This window comes from Triticum aestivum, chromosome 3A, assembly GCF_018294505.1.
Source record: "Triticum aestivum cultivar Chinese Spring chromosome 3A, IWGSC CS RefSeq v2.1, whole genome shotgun sequence".
Lineage (NCBI taxonomy): Eukaryota > Viridiplantae > Streptophyta > Magnoliopsida > Poales > Poaceae > Triticum > Triticum aestivum.
Genome location: NC_057800.1, coordinates 92,887,171 through 92,893,955, shown reverse-complemented (window position 1 = coordinate 92,893,955; position 6,785 = coordinate 92,887,171).

Sequence of the window (6,785 nt, the reverse complement as noted above, 5' to 3'; positions counted from 1 at the left end):
TAACACACATCGTCACTTCACCCTTAACTAGTCTCTTTTCATTCTGCAACTCCCGTGTCGAGTTACTAATCTTAGCAACTGAACTAGTATCAAATACTGAGGGGTTGCTATAAACACTAGTAATGCACACATCAATAACATGTATATCAAATATACCTTTGTTCACTTTGCCATCCTTCTTATCCCCCAAATACTTGGGGCAGTTCTGCTTCCAGTGACCAATCCCTTTGAAGTAGAAGCACTTAGTCTCAGGCTTAGGTCCAGACTTGGGCTTCTTCACTTGAACAACAATTTGCTTGCCGTTCTTTTTGAAGTTCCCCTTCTTCCCTTTGCCCTTTTCTTGAAACTAGTAGTCTTGTAAACCACCAACACTTGATGCTTTTCTTGATTTCTACCTTCGTCGATTTCAGCATCACGAAGAGCTTGGGAATCATTTCTGTTATCCCTTGCATATTATAGTTCATCATGAAGTTCTAGTAACTTGGTGATAGTGACTAGAGAACTCTATCAATCACTATCTTATCTGGAAGATTAACTCCCACTTGATTCAAGTGGTTGTAGTACTCAGACATTCTGAGGACATGCTCACTAGCTGAGCTATTCTCCTCTATCTTGTTGGGAAAGTGCTTGTCAAAGGTCTCATACCTTTTGACATGGACATGAGTCTGAAATACTAATTTCAACTCTTGGAACATCTCATATGCTCCATGGCGTTCAAAATGTCTTTGAATCCCCGATTCTAAGCCGTAAAGCATGGTGCACTAAATTATCAAGTAGTCATAATATCGAGCTTGCCAAATGTTCATAACGTCTGCATCTGCTCCTGCAATCGGTCTGTCACCTAGCGGTGCATCAAGGACATAATTCTTCTGTGCAGCAATGAGCGTAATCCTCAGATCACGGATCCAATCCGCATCATTGCTACTAACATCTTTCAACTTAGTTTTCTCTAGGAACATATCAAAAATAAAACATGGGAGCTAAACGCGAGCTATTGATCTGCTACATAGATATGCTAATACTAATAGGACTAAGTTAATGATAAATTTAAGGTACATTTACATCTATTCCCTTAACTCGAACCCACTACTCAGATTTGCCCCTAATTTTTCGGTATGCTCAGTTTTGCCCCTCCGCTGTTAGTTTCACTTATAGAAATGCCCTTCTCTGCCGTTACCGTCCGGTCAAAGGTCTTTGACCGTCTTGAAAAAATAGCAAAAAAATCAAAAAAAGTTGAAACTTTGTGGGATCGAAGATACTCATGTCTGCAAGGTGTGTACCCATTTTCATGCCATTCGGACACCCTGGGAGCTCGTGGCAAAGGAAAACATAATTTTTGTACTCATGTGAACCATAAATTCAAAAAAATAGAAAAAACATCAAAAAATATGAAATTTTGTGGGACTGAAGATACTCAGTTGCACAAGATGTGTGCACATTTTTGTCGTGTTTGGATATCGTAGGAGCTCGTGGAGAAAAAACAAATTTTAGATCAAAAAAACTTTGAAAAAATGCACTATTTTGTTTTTTTTTCTAGAGCGCCTCGTACATCGCTTAATCACCAAAACTGGCAAGCACCTTGTGCACTCAAGCCTCTTTGACGCCAAATAAATTCAATTTTTTTGAATTTTTTAATTTACTATTCATAGGCATAAATTATTTTTGTTTTCCTTTGCCACGAGCTCCTGGAGTGTCCAACCAACACAAAAATTTGCACTTGCCTTGCGGACATGACTATCTTCGATCCCACAAAATTTTATATTTTTTTGATTTTTTTTGCTATTTTTTTCTGGATGGTCAAAGTACATTGACCAGACGGTAACGACGCAAAAGGGCGTTTCTATAAGTGACACTAACGACGGAGGGGCAAAACTGAGCATACCTAAAAATTAGGGGCAAAACTGAGTAGTGGGTTCGACTTAGGGGCAGAACTGGAATTGGCCCTAAATTTAAAGTTCAATGAAGCATATTACTTAAGAACTCCCACTTAGATAGACATCCCTCTAACCATCTAAGTGATTACGTGATGCCTATCAGCTAAACCATGTCCGATCATCATGTGAGATGGAGTAGTTTTCGATGATGAACATCACTATGTTGATCATATCTACTATATGATTCACTCTCGACCTTGCAGTCTCAGTGTTCCAAGGCCATATCTTCATATGCTAGTCTCATCAAGTTTAACCCGAGTATTCTGCATGTGCAAAACTGGCTTGCACCCGTTGTATGTGAACGTAGAGCTTATCACACCCAATCATCACGTGGTCTCTCGGCACGACGAACTTTCGCAACGGTGCATACTCAGGGAGAACACTTATACCTTGAAATTTAATGAGAGATCATCTTATAATGCTACCATCGAACTAAGCAAAATAAGATGCATAAAGGATAAACATCACATGCAATCAATATAAGTGATATGATATGGCCATCATCATCTTGTGCCTTTGATCTCCATCCCCAAAGCACCGTCATGATCACCATCATCACCGGCGCGACACATTGATCTCCATCGTAGCATCGTTGTCGTCTCGCCAACTATTGCTTCTACGACTATCGCTACCGCTTAGTGATAAAGTAAAGCAATTACATGGCGATTGCATTTCATACAATAAAGCGACAACCATATGGCTCCTGCCAGTTGCCGATAACTCTGTTACAAAACATGATCATCTCATACAATAAAATTTAGTGTCATGTCTTGACCATATCACATCACAACATGCCCTGCAAAAGCAAGTTAGACGTCCTCTACTTTGTTGTTGCAAGTTTTACGTGGCTGCTACGGGCTGAGCAAGAACCATTCTTACCTACGGATCAAACCACAATGATTTTTTGTCAAGTATGTGGTATTTTAACCTTCGACAAGGACCGGGCGTAGCCACACTCGATTCAACTAAAGTTGGAGAAACCGACACCTGCCAGCCACCTGTATGCGAAGCACGTCGGTAGAGGCAGTCTCGCATAAGCGTACACGTAATGTCGGTCTAGGCCGCTTCATCCAACAATACCGCTGAATCAAAGTATGACATGCTGGTAAGCAGTATGACTATTATCGCCCACAACTCACTTGTGTTCTACTCGTGCATATAACATCTACGCATAAACCTGACTCTGATACCACTATTGGGGAACGCAGTAATTTCAAAAAAATTCCTACGCACACGCAAGATCATGGCGATGCATAGCAACAAGAGGGAGAGTGTTGTCTACGTACCCTCGTAGACTATAAGAGGAAGCGTTAGGACAACGCGGTTGATGTAGTCGTCTGTCTTCACGACCAACCGATCCTAGCACCGAAAGTATGACACCTTCGCGATCTGCACATGTTTGGCTCGGTGACGTCCCAAGAACTCACGATCTAGCAGAGTGTCGAGGGAGAGACTCGTCAACACGACAGCATGATGATAGTGATGATGAAGCTACCGGCGCAGGGCTTCGCATAAGCACTACGACGATATGACCGTGGTGGATTATGGTGGAGAGGGGAACCGCACACGGCTAAGAGATGAATGATCAACTTGTGTGTCTATGGGGTGCCCCCTGGCCACGTATATAAAGGATGGAGGGAGGAGGAGGCCGTCCCTCATAGGGCGTATCCAAAGTATGGAGTCCTACTAGGACTCCCTAGTCCTAGTAGGATTCCACCTCCCACGTGGAATAGGAAAAAGGGAAGGGAGAAGGAGAAGGAAGGAAGGGGGCGCCCCCTTTCCCTAGTCTAATTCGGACTAGTCCATGGGGAAGGGGCGTGGCCACCCTTGGGGCCTTTCTCTCCTTTCCCGTATGGCCCATTAAGGCCCAATACAAGTTCCCGTAACTCTCTCGTACTCCGAAAAATACCTGAATCACTCGGAACCTTTCTGATGTCCGAATATAACCTTCCAATATATAGATATCTACGTCTCGACCATTTCGAGACTCCTCGTCATGTCCCAGATCTCATCAGGGACTCTAAACAAACTTCGGTCATCAAATCACATAACTCATAATACAAATCGTCGCAGAACGTTAAGCGTGCGGACCCTACGGGTTCGAGAACTATGTAGACATGACCGAGACTCGTCTCCGGTCAATAACCAATAGCGGAACCTGGATGCTCATATTGGTTCCTACATATTCTACGAAAATCTTTATCGGTTAAACCGCATAATAACATACATTGTTCCCGTTGTCATCGTTATGTTACTTGCCCGAGATTTGATCGTCGTTATCTCAATACCTATTTCAATCTCGTTACTAGAAAGTCTCTTTACTCGTTCCGTAATGCGTCATCCCACAACTAACGCATTAGTCACATTGCTTGCAAGGCTTAGAATGATGTGTATTACCGAGAGGGCCCAGAGATACCTCTCCGGCAATCAGAGTGACAAATCCTAATCTCGATCTATGCCAACTCAACAAGTACCATCGGAGACACATGTAGAGCACCTTTATAATCACCCAATTACGTTGTGCCGTTTGGTAGCACACAAAGTGTTCCTTCGGTATCCTGGAGTTGCATAATCTCATAGTCATAGGAACATGTATATGTCATGAAGAAAGCAATAGCAATATACTAAACGATCAAGTGCTAAGCTAACGGAATGGGTCAAGTCAATCACATCATTCTCTAATGATGTGATCCCATTAATCAAATGACAACTCATGTCTATTGCTAGGAAACTTAACCATCTTTGATTCAACGAGCTAGTCAAGTAGAGGCATACTATTGACACTTTGTTTGTCTCTGTATCCACACATGTACTAAGTTTCCGGTTAATACAATTCAAGCATGAGTAATAAACATTTATCAAGAAATAAGGACATAATTAATAACTTTATTATTGCCTTTAGTCATATTTCCTTCACTACGACGATATGACCGAGGTGTGTATCTGTGTAGGGGGCACCGCACATGGCTAAAACAATTGTCAACTTGTGTGTCTATGGGGTGCCCCTGATACGTCTCGGCCGTATATATAATTTTTGATTTTCCATGCCAATATTATTCAACTTTCATATACTTTTGGCAACTTTTTATACTATTTTTGGGACTAACATATTGATCCAGTGCCCAGTGCCAGTTCCTGTTTGTTGCATGTTTTTTGTTTCGCAGAATAACCATATCAAACAGAGTCCAAACGGGATAATAACTGATGGAGATTTTTTTGGAATATATATGATTTTGGGGAAGAAAAATCCACGCGAGACGATGCCCGAGGGGGCCATGAGGTAGGGGGCGCACCCCTGACCCTTGTGGCCACCCTATAAGGCGGTTGATGCCCTTCATTCGCCGCAAGAAAGCTAATATCCGGATAGAGATCGTGTTAAAATTTCAGCCCAATTGGAGTTACGGATCTCTGGGAATATAAGAAACGGTGAAAGGATAGAATTTGAGAACGCAGAAACAGAGAGAGACAGAGAGAAAGATCCAATCTCGGAGGGGCTCTCGCCCCTCCCATGCCATGGAGGCCAAGGACCAGAGGGGAAACCCTTCTCCCATCTAGGGAGGAGGTCAAGGAAGAAGAAGACGAAGGGGCCCCCTCTCCCCTTCTCTACCGGTGGCGCAGGAACGCTGCCGTGGCCATCATCATCACCGCAATCTTCACCTACAACTTCACCGCCATCATCACCAACTCTTCCCCCCTCTATGCAGAGGTGTAACCTCTCTCTTACCTGCTGTATTCTCTACTTAAACATGGTGCTCAACGCTATATATTATTTCCCAATGGTGTATGGCTATCCTATGATGTTTGAGTAGATCTGTTTTGTCCTATGGGTTATTTGATGATCGTGATTGGTTTGAGTTGCATGTTTTATTATTGGTGCTGTCCTATGGTGCTCTCTGTGTCGTGCAAGCGTGAGGGATCCCCGCTATAGGGTGTTGCAATACATTCATGATGCACTTATAGTGGGTTGCGTGAGTGACTGAAACACAAACCCGAGTAAGGGGGTTGTTGCATATGGGATAAAGAGGAATTGATGCTTTAATGCTATGGTTGGGTTTTACCTTAATGATCTTCAGTAGTTGCGGATGCTTGTTAGAGTTCCAATCATAAGTGCATATGATCCAAGTATAGAAAGTATGTTAGCTTATGCCTGTCCCTCATATAAAATTGCAATAGTGATTATCGGTCTAGTTATCGATTGCCTAGGGACAAATAACTTTCTCGTAACAACAAGCTCTTTACTAAAACTAACTTAGTTGTGTCTTTATCTAAACAGCCCCTACTTTTATTTACGTACTCTTTATTATCTTGCAAACCTATCCAACAACACCTACAAAGTACTTCTAGTTTCATACTTGTTCTAGGTAAAGCGAACATTAAGCGTGCGTAGAATTGTATCGGTGGTCGATAGAACTTGAGGGAATATTTGTTCTGCCTTTAGCTCCTCGTTGGGTTTGACACTCTTACTTATCAAAAACTGTTGCGATCCCCTATACTTGTGGGTTATGACCCCCTCCCCCATATATAAAGGAGGGGAGGAGGGGGCCGGCCGGCCCTCATGGTGCGCCCCAAGGGTGGATTCCTACTCCTACTAGGAGTAGGTTTCCCCCTTTCCTTGTCCTAATAGGAGGGGGAAGGAAGGGCAACAGGAGAAGAAGGAAAGCGGGCCTGACCCCTTCCCAATTGGTATTGAGCTTGGGGGGGGGGGCGCTCCCACCTCTTGGCCCCTTCCTCTCTCTTTAACTAAAGCCCATGTAGGCCCATTAATCCCCCGAGGGTTCTGGTAACCCTCAGTACTCCGGTATATGCCCGAACTCATCCGAAACCATTCCAGTGTCCAAACATAACCTCCCA